The sequence below is a fragment of the Durio zibethinus genome, chromosome 3 (assembly GCF_047325235.1).
Source record: "Durio zibethinus cultivar Kanyao isolate XHJ-2024 chromosome 3, ASM4732523v1, whole genome shotgun sequence".
In the NCBI taxonomy this organism is placed as follows: domain Eukaryota; kingdom Viridiplantae; phylum Streptophyta; class Magnoliopsida; order Malvales; family Malvaceae; genus Durio; species Durio zibethinus.
In genome coordinates, this window is record NC_143164.1 from 29,348,426 (window position 1) to 29,362,568 (window position 14,143).

At 28.9% G+C, this 14,143-nt stretch overlaps 2 pseudogenes; both read left to right on the forward strand.

Moving 5' to 3' along the window:
- The first annotated feature begins 1,115 nt into the window (after window positions 1-1,115).
- On the forward strand, window positions 1,116-2,207 carry LOC111318497 (MADS-box transcription factor 23-like; annotated as a pseudogene).
- Window positions 2,208-9,280: 7,073 nt separating this feature from the next.
- LOC111283730 (putative alkaline/neutral invertase F) overlaps window positions 9,281-14,143 on the forward strand; it is a 135,287-nt pseudogene continuing 130,424 nt past the window's right edge.

Genomic DNA, 14,143 nt, shown 5'->3' on the forward strand with positions numbered 1-14,143 from the left:
TATAACTAGTTAAGGTGAAATAAGTCTTAAGGAAAGTGGCATATGTAACACTCCTTGAAGTTATTTCATTTGTATTTGAAGGTCCATATTGTTCAACTCCAACTACATAACAAAGAGGTTACAATAAGTTAACAAGTTGTCAAGACGTTTATCAAAAAGTTTTTTTTTTTATAAACTTTTACTTTTATATTTTTTTCTAACATAAATATCATCCTTTCCTTCCATAAATTTGAACTTAAGATTTTCAATTTGAAAGTTTAAATTCTAATCCCCTAATATCTCAATTAACATTAAAATGAAAAATTTTTTTTTCATAACTACTAAAATATTTTTTCTTTCTTATCCATTGCCTTTGATCCATTTATCTTTCCCTTACTTTATCATATATATATATATATGTATATATGAAAAAGAATATCCACTTATACTAGTGTAAGAGTTATGCATTTTTTTTATCATTGGATCAAAATTAAATTTATAACACTTACACTTAACCATTTTGATCCATTAGTGCAAGTGAATCCCTCCCCTCACTTTTCTCTATAAATATAGAGAAGGATCAGTTTACATCAATGTAAAACCTTTTAGTTTTACATATTTTTTAACTATTTATTTCAATAGATCCCAAAAATGGTAGAGATAAGTCAAAAGGAGAAAAAGTGAGTTAATCTCATCTATTAAAATACATGGTTAGAAAAATAAGTAAAATTAAAAAATTTTACACTGGTGTAAATTGATCAACACTATTAACTTCTTTTACATTGGTCTACTAGAGTAGACCTGTTCTAAAAATACTGTAAAAAAAAAAGCTAAAATAACATTTAGCAAACTTAATACAAAAGTATGGTGAGATATTGAAAAAATTATTTGATAATAATTTTGTATATTTTTAATAAATAAAAAATAAATAGTCAATTTTGTTAAATTAAATCACAAGTTTTTAAGTGAAAATAATAAATAAGATAAAAATATATTTTTATTAATTATAATAAAAAAATGAATTCAATAATAAATGGAAAAAAATCTAAAAATATATAATCTTCTTTATAATTTTGTAAATTGTGAGAATGTAAAAAATATTTATTAAATATTCTTTTTTAAAATTAATACTTCTTGAAAAGTTTCGATTTATAATTTCATCTAAAAACTCATATTTGATTTTCACATAAGTTAAAATTTTTAAAATTCATAATTTTTTCATAAGTTGGGCCAAATGATTTCTTTTTTAAAATTAGGCTTTTTGTTTATAATAAAATACATGAAACTTTTTCAAAAAGTAAAAATAAAATACAAAGATTTAAAAAACAATACAATTTTGCAAATCTTTTCTATTCATAAATGTAATTCATAGGGTAACTAATCTTTATAATTTTTCTAAAAAAAAGAAAAAAAATCTCATTCAATATCTTTAAATTAGCAGTACTCATTATAAAAAGATATTAAAGTGGCAAGTCGGTCACATCACCTAAGTTATTTCTTGTTATACAAGTTAGGTTATTACTTGGTTAAATCCGTATAAATAAACCCATGCACTCAGCCTTTGTTTATCAACCCCTAAAGACACGTAAAAGTGCTGTACAAATTTTGGTGTCCTTGGTTGATCTTCTGTTTTCTCACTATGAAGGATAATGTATTGATATCAAACGCAACAGAGGCGACGAAAACAAGAAGCAGCCGAGGTCGTCAGCGAATTGAAATCAAGAAACTGGAAGACAAAAGCAAGCGTCAAGTCACTTTCTCCAAACGTAGAAGAGGGTTGTTCAATAAAGCTAAAGAACTTTCCACATTGTGCGGGGGCAGAAATTGGTATCCTCACATTATCAAAATCTGGAAGAGTATACACCAACGATAATGTGGAAGTAGTTCTTGATCGATATCTAGTCGAGTCATCTGCTTAGGGTAATTATTCATGGATAATGCAGAAAGAAGTTAAAGAAGATATTAGTGATGCGTTTTGATTGGATCAGTCGATTGAGAACATGAGTCTGGTGGAACTGCTGGAATATGCGATGGCACTTAATGACTTGAAAAAGAACACAGAGGTTAGAGTGGAGGAGCTGAGCATTCAAAAATCTACTTGTTTATGGCATTATGTTGCTGATCAGGAATTGAACAAGGCACAGTTCTTACAGCAGTTAATGGTTGGGGGAAATTATGATTGGTGTCGCAACTCTGACAATTTCACTCTTGTTGAGCATCGTCATTGAATTTAATCACTGCATAATTAGAGAATGATTAATTGGTGGATTATATATATTAATTACCTCTTTTAGGTGGAAATGTTTGAGAGCTAATACTAATGCATAAGATAACATTTTATCTTTATTTTATTTTTAGCTCTTAGGTTGTACTTTTTAAACAGTTTTACATGATTGGAGAGAATAATTTATTGTATTTTACTAACAATTTCCAATTGGCTATCAGGACTTCAAAAAGGACAATAAGATCAGAGAAATATACTAAAGCATAGATTTTTGAAATCTATGCATAAGCTCACATATAGTCTAAGAAGAAGGTGGACCGTTTTGCCTCGTCACTTGGATTGGATTAATTAGCGACTAATGTAACTAGGAAAAAAAACTTAATTGTTTCATTATGGTTAGTATTTAGATTATTATGGATTTTGATGACAATTTCGATCATAATTTTTTCTTTATATTTTCTTCTTGGGTCATTCAAAAATCATCTCTAATTTTTTTTTTTTTAACATTGGAGAGGAATACAAACAAAGTATCTTTAAAAAACCCCTTTAATCCATCTGCCTCATCTTTAATGAAGTTGATTATAAAAAGATTAGTCTGGGTCTGGAATGGATCCAGGTCCCTTTCACATGTCTTATTTGTTGTCTAGTGATTAATTTTTTTGTTCCTTATTGTTATTTTAACAATAAAAATTGAAGTTGGACAATAATACAATTTGAAGAGAAAGATGAAGCAAAATAAAATCCAGGCATAGTGGATATATATAGTTTCGAATAGAAGTCAAGATAATAGTGTTATTGATTGGTATTGAACAATATAGTGAAAGTGATGGCAATCTAATAATATTAAAAACCAATGTTTTAATTTTTCAGACAAATATCTAAACATGACACCAAATTGTCTCTTCGATTGAGGATAAATCGAACAGATCAGTAGATACGTCTAAAGTAATTATCTGAAACATTTTATCCTAAGGCATATTTATTTTGTTCCTACAAAATATAAAATATTCAACAAAAAACCACTAGCTAATTGTATAATACCAATTGGAAATTAAATCAATTTGAAATTTCATGTTTGTGGAGTTATCAGTCTAATTTTGCCGCTTTTGGCTTTATTTCAACACAGTATTTTCAATTGGAACTGTTCTTTCTCGTATAATAGTGTTTATATTTCAATCGGAACCGTTTCTTTCTCATATAATAATGTTTATATAAAGAAGCAATCACCAAGTAAAATTTTTTAATTTTGTTTTTTTAATAATTGATTTCAACAAATTTAATGGATGTGTAAGAATATCAATGGGTATAATACGAGACGAGTATACCATTTCCTATCTTCATCCTCAAATTTTTATATTATACCAATTTTAATATTTTTATCTAATAGGTATTTCAAATATATCTTCATCTCCATGCTCGTATATATTTAAAGAGTGTGGGTGATCTTGTAACTGTAACTTTTCTAAAAAAATAAAAACCAAATTCTATATTTTGCTTTTTTTTTTTTTTTTAAATTTTCACATTTATGTAATTTTTTATAAACATATTAATATATATTTTTAAATAGAAATATATTAATTTTAATTTATCTAAAATAAAATTTTATATTATTTAATAAAAATTTATTTACTAAATATAAATATAAGATACGGATACAGAATATGCACTATATTATCCATCTCTATTCTCGTATTTGATAAAAAATTTAAAATCATATATATTTCCATCTTTATCCCTAAAATTTAATACTCATTATGTTTCCATTAGGGTAAAAAGTCAAGTTTCCTATCAAGAACGCGTAAAATTGATATTTCTAAATGGATGAGAGAGATAAGTCAAAAATAGAAAAAGAGTTTAATATAATATTTTAGATCTATTAAAATCAATCATTAAAAAAATATAAAACTAACAAATTTTACACTGATATAAGTTAATCTCTTTATATATATATAATATATGATCATTCTTACAATTAAAGGTATAAATGATACATCTATTGAGTTAAGCTCAAGCTCGAGTAACTCGATTTATCAATCGAGCCGAATTCAAGTATCATAATATTTGATTTCAATAGCTGTGAACCTAATCGAGTTTTTTTATTTTAATATATTTTTTTACTATTTAATTAAAAATTAAAAATTTATCCTTATATATATAAATCCTTAACAACACTATTCATACTCATTTAATATTCTAACATTCATATGCCCATTTCTATCTATTTCCTTTTCATTCCCACTCTCTCAATCCTTCTCCAAATCCAGGTGTCCCTATCTTTCCTCTTCTAAAGCCCTATTAGATTCTCAACAACCACCCATTTCCTTTCTTTCTTACTCTTTTGAGCTTTCATCTTTAAAATTTTCTTCCTTTCCCTATCTGGAGTTCGATTCAACAATCTTTACTCTAGCTAACAATGTCCCTTTTAAGCTAATGGCAATAGTAGCTATTCTCCATCAATAACACCTGGTTTAATTTTAGTAGCAATTCTAGGTACGGTTTCTAAGTTTTTTTTTTTTTCTTTCATTTTGAGTTCATTGGCTTGATTTTTGAAATAGGCCCTTAGAAATTGTTGTTCGATTCTATGCTAAAACTTTTCTTAACTACCTTGTTAACTCTTGATTATTTAGATTTAATTTGTTAAGTTTTTTTTTATAATTAATTTGTTAAGGGTAGTTGTCTTGATTAGTTAAATTGGGATTTTGCTATCAATCATGTTAATTTGATTTGTAATTTTGGACTAGATATCAAGATTAATCGAGCTTGAGCTTTATCTCGAGTCGAGCATAAGCTTGAAAAATAAAATTTTGTCAAGTTTAAATCGAGTTTTGAGTTTGAAATTTTCAATCGAGCTGGAGCATAGCAGTGTATTAGCTTGACTCGACTCGATTACACCCTTACTCGTAAATGGTTTAAGTAAAGCACAAGTTATGGAAAAACAATAGAATAATGGATTAATCAACACGCATGCAAAATCTATTTTCAATTCTTTTCAACAAACATACATATGCAAAATCTGATATGATCTTATTATTATTTTAAAATTTAAAAAGTTATTTTCTTTTTGTTTGTCACATTTTTTTCATAAATCCAATTCCATTCCAACTTTGCAATCATCAAAATTTTCATTAAACTCTTTACCCCATTCAAAACTTTCACTGACATTTCTTTTAATTGAATTTATCAAAAAGTAAATTTTTATCATTGAAATTAAATTTAATATTTTATCAATATACCACGCGATTGTTAACATTTGGCTGACATTTCATATATGTTTTAAATGTTTGATTCTAATCATAATATTGTTTCATTTTTGTTGTATTTACCATTGTAATCAATTTAAATGATCAAATTATGTTATCAATCTCAGTAATTAAGTAAAAATATAGATTTAGTCTATTTGCAATAATTTCAATATTGACAATACCTTTACTTTTCAAATTTTGGAATTTCAATCAATCATTAACATTTAATTTTTTTTCGTTAAATCCGCTGATGTGGATATTGATCTATTAACATGACATTAATTTTGATTACATGGCAAATTTCATTGGCTGGTGATTTGGGTTACGATGACATGGATTTTTTTAATTCACATGGCAAAGATGTGAAATTGGGTAGGTAATTTATTACATAATTATGACATAATGGTATTTCCCAAATTCTTATTTATTTTTATCTTTTTTATCTCTTTTTATTCTCTTTTATCTCTCTTTTCACCCTCTAACTTCAAACAAAATCCAAAAATGATAACTTTTTTTTCCAGATTTTGACATCAGTCACCTTTTTTGTCACTGTCCACCATCACTACCACCGCTTGTTTGCATCAATTTTCTTTCAAAAACCATCTTTAAACTCCTTTGGACCTTATCTTCATTTTTATAAGACTAGATTTCCTTAAAAACATCTATAAATCAATAGGTTTAGATCTAAAGTTGCAAATTCCTCTTTAATAAATCTCTATAATCAAAGCAAAATTTTCAAATCTTCTTAGATATTCTCAAAACCAAAAGAACCTAATCTTATCCCCAAAACCTAAAACCCTAATCTCACTGTTTATGTCGAGTTGCTCGATGAGGCTAAAAACCTAAAATCATAAGGTCAAAGGTCCATTAGAAGTAAAGGTTGACATTTTTCGGGGAATTTTGCTCTAACTCTCAAGTCAGTACTCAATAAGAAAGGGAGAATGAAAGAAATCTTAAAAAGAGAGAGAAATAAATTAAATGTTCATACATAGTGTGAAGGGGCTACTTATACTTGTAAAGTAAAAATGTTAGGCTTGTATGCCTTGAGCTTTGAAAGTCAGGTTTAAAGCTAACAACACTAGCTCGACTTGACCTGACAGGTTAAGGTCTAATCAGGAGATGATAAGTCAAGTTGGCCGAGTTAATGTAGATCCTTAGATTTATGGGATTAAATTAAATAATGTCATCATATTTTATGGGATGTATGCAAGGGTTAGGATAGGATAATTTATTTATTTATCAAAATTATCATTTCTTAAAGTTTATACAATTTAAATTATTAATATAGATTTTATGGGTATATTTAGACTTGTATGTTTAATCTTATGGATTAAAAATAATCATCTCCACTGGGGGAATATTGAATCATCTTACGCTAAGAGAATGATTAATCATTCTTACAATCTTATCTCTTTGTTTAGATATAAACCAAATATGATATAAAATGATTATTACAAACCAAATATGATATAAAATGATTATTATCCTATCCTCTCTATTATTTTATGTGTCAAACATGACTGAAGGGATGAAAAAGCTTCTTAAATGGAGGATTAAATTTTGCAACCCTTGATCCCAATTCTATTCCAAATAAATTTGTAATTATTGTATTGTATGTTTTTGAATTTAGTGAAAGTAGTATATTAAATGCAAAATGCATTACTTAAATAGTAATTTAACTACTTTAACCTGTGCATATAGACCTAAAAATAATTGATAACAACATTATTTTCTGTAATAAATTCAACCGCATGGCATTTTTGTTGATAACTTGACATGATAATATAAATTTTTGGACAATATTGCATACCTTAAAACAAAAAAAACATTTTTTTTCAATAAAATTCAAAAAATGTTTTTTTCTATAATTTTTATAAATTAAAAGATTGAATTAAACACAAAATTAAGAGTAAATAAATAACTAGCTAATATATCTTATCGTATTAAACATGCTCAATTTTGTTTAAAATGATTTATTTATACAAGCTAGGTAGTATAAAGATATATTTGTATATTATATGTTACTTTATAAAAAAATGTTATAATTGAAAAAATATTATAATAAATTATTTCTTTTCCTTTTCACTATTTATCCGAATAATAGTTATCAGAATTTTTTTCTTTTCTTTCTTTTCTTAATTTTAACTATCCAAATAGGAATACATATACTATTTTCTTTCCTTTAAATTTTTTTTTCTTTTATTTTATTAATATCTATCCAAATATAGTATAAAACATCAAAAATACTATCAACATTATTGATGATATATAGGAAATAATATTCCATATATAAATATCTTTTGAGTTAAAGACTAAACTACATTTACTCCTATTTAAAATTTGAAATTAAAAATATTTAATTTTTTTATCGTCATAAAATGATATAATATATGATTACAATTTGATATTGTATTTTAAGGATGTTAGTTCAGATTCTTAAATATAAATAAGTAAAATTACATGACAAAATAGTTATTATCCTAATTACATAACTCAAGGATTAAAAGGGTTATAATTAATTTTTTTTATTTAATAAGAGATAAGAGATGAGAATATATAGTGAAGTTCGAACTTTCTTCTTATATTTAAAATTTTTTTTTGTCATTATATAAAAAAAAATTGAAAACCAACTAATTATTAATTAGATGAAATATATGTTGATTAAATTTTTAAAATTTATAAATTTAAAATAAATTGAGACATATAATGTTTTTCTAGTCGAGTTAAATAAGTAAGAATAGAGAAGTAAATGTGAACAAGAGTTAAAAAAAACATTAAAAAACTTAATGTAAGCACGCTAAAATTAAATGAAATGTTATTAATTAAAAAATTAAATTCAGAGTTACTTTACCTAACCAAAATCAATGTATGGTAGAAAAAGAACAAATCCAACATAAACTAATAAAAAAAGTTGGCCACTGAAAAGTCCAGTTCCAGACTTCCAGTTGCCAAATCAGACGGTCTTATAGCCATTTCTAAACAGTGTCGTTTACTAAAGCGTGAACATTTCACAAGCACTTTTACCGGTAATTATCGGTAAACTTAACCCATCCCCTTTTTTGTTCTTACATAGGAGCGAGAAAGACATGGTTATAGTACACCTGTTATCACAATAAGTTTTTGTTTTTATTTTTTTTTAAAGTCTTTTTCTTCTCACTCTATAAATATCATATCCCCACGATCTTCTAAATTTTCTTTGCCTCTTCTTCCTCTTATTTTCTCTCTTTATCTTTTCGACCATTTTTCGATGAAATTTTCGGTCGTTATTCTCTCTTGGGGTTACCAGAGAATTCACTTTCTTCGACATTTTTGCTTTCTTAAGGGTTTGCCTTTTTATTTATATAAAGCTCTTTCTTTCTTTTTCGGTGTCTGGGTGTTTTGATTAATTTGTTTGATGTCTTAGCTTGAGTTTCAGATCTAGGTTTTCTTTTTTTAGATGGCTTGATTTCTATTATTTCTTTTGTTTCCTTTTTTGTTACACTCTGTTGGTTTTTTCTTGGTATGTATCTTGATCTATTCCTTTTTTTTTTTTTATCTTGATTTATTTTTTCTTATAGCCAAATATAATGCAGTAAATTTCTTAAAAATTTACAAAATAAATAATTTTTTAAAAAACTTGCAAATAGAAAATTACATATATATAAATATAATGATGATGATTGACGTTAGTTGTTGGAAAATTCCGTCTTATCCTTTAACCATCTTGGTAATGTATGAGTAAAAGTTTTGGTTTTAAATTTATTTTTGTTTTCTTCTCCTTTACAAAAAGGAAAAGGGTTGTTGAATGCATAACAAGGCAAGGCTTTTATTTCATCAACTTTATAAGTAGTCTTAGCATTTCAGTTCCTATATTAAGCATGTTTATTGCTATTCTGGGGTTTATGCTTTGTTGTTATACAAAATATTTGGGGCTCTAATTCTTTGTTTTTTTTTTTTTTTTTTGAACTGTAGATCTCTTCTTCTGAAACTTGAAACTTTTGTTTTTGTGCATTAAAGACAAAGAAATGTATGGGACTAAAGAGGTGGAACATAGAAATGTGAGCTCAACTTGCTCAATCTCCAAAATGGATGATTATGATCTCTCGCGCCTTCTTGATAAGCCAAGGCTTAACATAGAGAGGCAAAGATCATTTGATGAGAGGTCAATCGGTGAGCTCTCTATTGGTCTCACAAGAAGGGGTTATGACAATTATGACCACGTATTTCCCCGATGGGAGGTCAGGTTTTGGTACTCCGGCTTCATCAGGTAGAAACTCTTTTGAGCCGCACCTCATGGTGGCTGAAGCATGGGAAGCTCTTAAGAGGTCTTTGGTGAATTTTCGAGGCCAACCAGTTGGTACCATTGCCGTATATGACCATGCATCTGAGGAAGTTTTGAACTATGATCAGGTAAAGTTCTCATCTCATAGTATGAAGTAGGACCCTTTTTTGGTGATAATGAAATTATTATTGCATATGTGTAAATTATAAACTATGACATTGACATTTATTATTGATTATGATCATGTGTTGAGCATCAACCTATAATTAATTGGTGATGGATGGAAAGCTTGAACCAGAATACAAGGACTAGCAAACTCTGAACTTAATTGAATGTGGGCAAACATCATTTAATACTAAATGTGGGCTAACATCATTTAATACTAAATACCTTGATCCAAGTTGGAGAACTTTGATTAGGTGAAACTTCAAGCCAAACCTGAACGAATTTTTATATGAATAGAGAATACTGATTGTCAAGGAAAAATGACATGGGGTCAGTCCGACACAGACATGACATCGACGTGGCAAATATGTGTCAGATGTCCTTGGACATACCGAACAAAAAAAAAATAGACACGACAAGGGAACTGCAAGGACACGGCATGGAAAGTTTTTTTTGCTTAAATTTTTCTCTAAGAAGTGAGAATTGTAAAGTCCGTCGAGAAATAAATCAGAAGTATAAAACCAAACAAGTGATAAATTTCATATCTAGATTGAAGCATCACCTTTTAATTTGTTGAAGGTTGAGGAAGATGAAAGATGGAGGAGATGATAATGCCATAAACCGAAGACTGTTAATTTGTTGAAGGTTAAAGAACATGAAGGATAGAGGAGATGTCAAAGTCATAAAGGGAAGATTGGAGAAATATCCGGGGCATAGAGATATTCAATTTCTTCTTTATCTGTTGGTCTTTTTGCTTTCTTTAGTTGTTAGTTATTATAATATGATTTCTTTACTTATTATATTGGGCCATGAATGAAGAATGGACCCATAAAGAAAGGGCTTTTTATTTGGGCAGAAATAATATGGATAATGAAACTTATTTTAGATCATGTTTATATTGCATATTTTAATATAAGAAATATATAAAATATTTTTTATTACCGTGTGTCCGTGTCCTACCATACTCATATCTTTAGTTTTTTAAAAATTACCGTGTCCATGTGTTATTTTACTGTTTTGCCTGTCCAGTGCTTCGTAGCTGATTGTAAAAAAGAGGTTTGGTAAGTTGTTTTTAATGTTGAAAATCCATTACCATCTGGTCAATTATGGCTCATGATTTGAAATTTTCTGAGACTGCTTCGATCATGTTCGATAATTTGCTCAGGTTTTTGTTCGAAATTTTGTACCCAGTGCTCCGGCTTTTCTGATGAATGGAGAGCCTAAGAACTTTCTCTTGAAAACCCTACATCTTCAAGGGTGGGGGAAAAGAATAGATAGATTCAAGCTAGGCGAAGGTGCAATGCCAGCTAGCTTCAAAGTTCTTCACGAGCCTGTACGTAAATCGGACACAATTATTGCAGATTTTGGAGAGAGTGCCATTGGACGAGTTGCTCCGGTTGACTCTGGGTTTTGGTGGATCATTCTGCTCCGTTCACATACAAGATCTACTGGGGGTTTATCTCTAGCTGAGACACCTGAGTGTCAAAAAGGGATGAGGCTCATACTTACCCTGTGTCTATCGGAAGAATTTGATACATTTCCAGCCCTACTTTGCGCTGATGGGTGCTCTATGATTGATCGAAGAATGGTAAGCTATTCTTCTAGTCTTAATCTTTCTCTCTATTTTGTGCATGTGTGTGTGCTCACCTGCTTCTATACGTAAGTTTCCTTGCTAATCTTATAGTTATTTTAATGTGAGACAAGCAAAGCATTTGAGAAACTTAAAATATCAAACTCTATGAAAATTGGAATTTGGATATAAGATGGATTATTAACGGAAAACATAATGGCCAATAGTAATATATTATTACAGCTTAGTGACAGAATGGAGCAGCATGACCTTCAGAAATCTCGGTCCTTGTTCAATTCTTGATCAGCAACATATTGCCATAAATAAGTAGATTTTTGAATGCTCAGCTCCTCCACTCTAGCCTCAGCGTTTTTTCTCAAGTCATTAAGCGCCATCGCATATTCCAGCAGTTCCACCAGACCCATGTTCTCAATCGGTTGATCCAACCAAAACCCACCACTAATATCTTCTTTAACTTCTTTCTGCTTTATCCATGAATAATTACCCTGACCAGATGACTCGGCTAGATATCGATCAAGAACTGCTTCCACATTATCGTTGGTGTATACTCTTCCAGATTTTGATAATGTGAGGATGCCAACTTCTACCCCGCACAATGTGGAAAGCTCTTTAGCTTTATTGAACAACCCTCTTCTACGTTTGGAGAAAGTGACTTGTCGTTTGCTTTCGTCTTCCAGTTTCTTGATTTCAATTCGTTGACGACCTCGACTGCTTCTTGTTTTCTTCGCCTCTGTTGCGTTTGACATTAATACATTATCCTCCATGGTGAGAAAACAGAAAATCAACCAAGGACACCAAAATTTGTACAGCACTTCTATGCGTCTTTAGTGGTTGATAAACAAAGACTGAGCGCATGGGTTTATTTATACAGGTTTAACCAAGTAATAACCTAACTTGCATAACAAGAAATAAAGTAATAACCTAACTTGCATAACAAGAAATAATTTAGCTATGTGACCGACTTGCCACTTTAATTTCCTTTTATAATGAGTACTGCTATTTTAAAGATATTGAGTGAGATTATTCTTTTTTAGAAAAATTATAAAGATTAGTTACCCTATACATTTAAATTTTATGAATAGAAAAGATTTACGAATTTGTATTATTCTTCAAATCTTTATATTTTATTTTTACTCTTTAAAAAAGTTTCATGTATTTTATTACAAACAAAAAGCTTAATTTTTAAAAAAGAAATCATTTGGCTCAACTTATGAAAAAATTATGAATTTTAAAAGTTTTAACTTATGCAGGAAGCATAGTTGAGCTTTGAGAGGAATGGTAAGCTATTTTTCTAATCTTAATCTTTCTCTTTATTTTGTGCATATGTGTACTCACCTGCTTATATACGTAAGTTTCTTTGCCAATCTTATAGTTATTTTAATGTGAGACATGCAAAGCATTTGAGAAACTTAAAATATCGAACTTTATGAAAATTGAAATTTGGGTATAAGATGGATTATTAATGGAACAAATAATGGCCAATAGTAATTTATTATTACAGCTTTGTGACAGAGAATGGAGCAGCATGACCTTTAAAAATCTTGGTCCTCGATTTTAATTTAGTAGTATGCTATTTCTACAAACATGATGTGATTTATATTGATGATTCAACTGATGTAATTTATATGTTTGTTTAGACCAACTTACTATTGATTTTATAGCCAATCTCCTAATGGCTTGGGAAGTCATTCAAGCAAATAAATTCAATTTTTTTTCATATCATTAATATTATATGAATATTTGTGTGAAATCGTCATAGTTTACCAACAATACATTGTACGCCTCAATTGCTTTTTTGGCCTTGCGTAACTGTACAGGAGTAACGTTATCTGGTACAAATAAAATAGTTCTGGGAGAATCTTATTAGATATAATCTGATTTTAATAATTTTGACTTCTGAGAACCAAATCTTGCTGTACTGAACATAAATGAGTTCTTCGGCTTTGGGCCCATGTCTATTTCTATTAACTTTGTATGAAAAGCTATAAGGTTCCAGCTTGAGTTTTTACCGTAGGGTCATCTTGAGCATATGGCCCACCATCTGGTGGGACCATAGGTGGCTAATGACAGACAAAGTATGGTCCACTTCAGCTTTTCCATCTCCACCATAAAGTAGAACCAAATATATCAATGCCGTATTGTTGCTAAGAAATTGTAGGATCTAGTTAGTTTGTGTTTGTTTTTTTTACTTTCATGGATATGATACTAATATCCCAAGTAAAAATTGATCGCAAGATCTCAAAAGTGCTGTAATATTCCCGTATAATAAAGTTTTGAATGACATTTCATTGCAGATGTGGGATGACCAGTGGAAAAGGAGCTACAGATAAATAATTTTAATAGTTTGTGTAGCATTGTTTGCTAGGCTGTCACATGATAGAATAGACAAGAACAATGTGGCTTAGATGGTGGCGGTGATACAACTTCTGATTCTCGTTAGTTTATTATTCTAAGTCCAATTATATGTTTTAGAAATGAAACGATTTAAGAAAATGGTTCTTTTGGTTGACCGGATCCATATATTGATTGTAAGTGAAATATTAGTGAAGGTCTTCCTTCGTCCTCATCTTTAGTTCTTGGAAATATTTGTTAATAGACTCATTTTTAATGTTTGAGACAAACATGTTCTTTATGTGATTCTATAATGATGACACGACTTATGGGGTATTGTATGTTTTAGC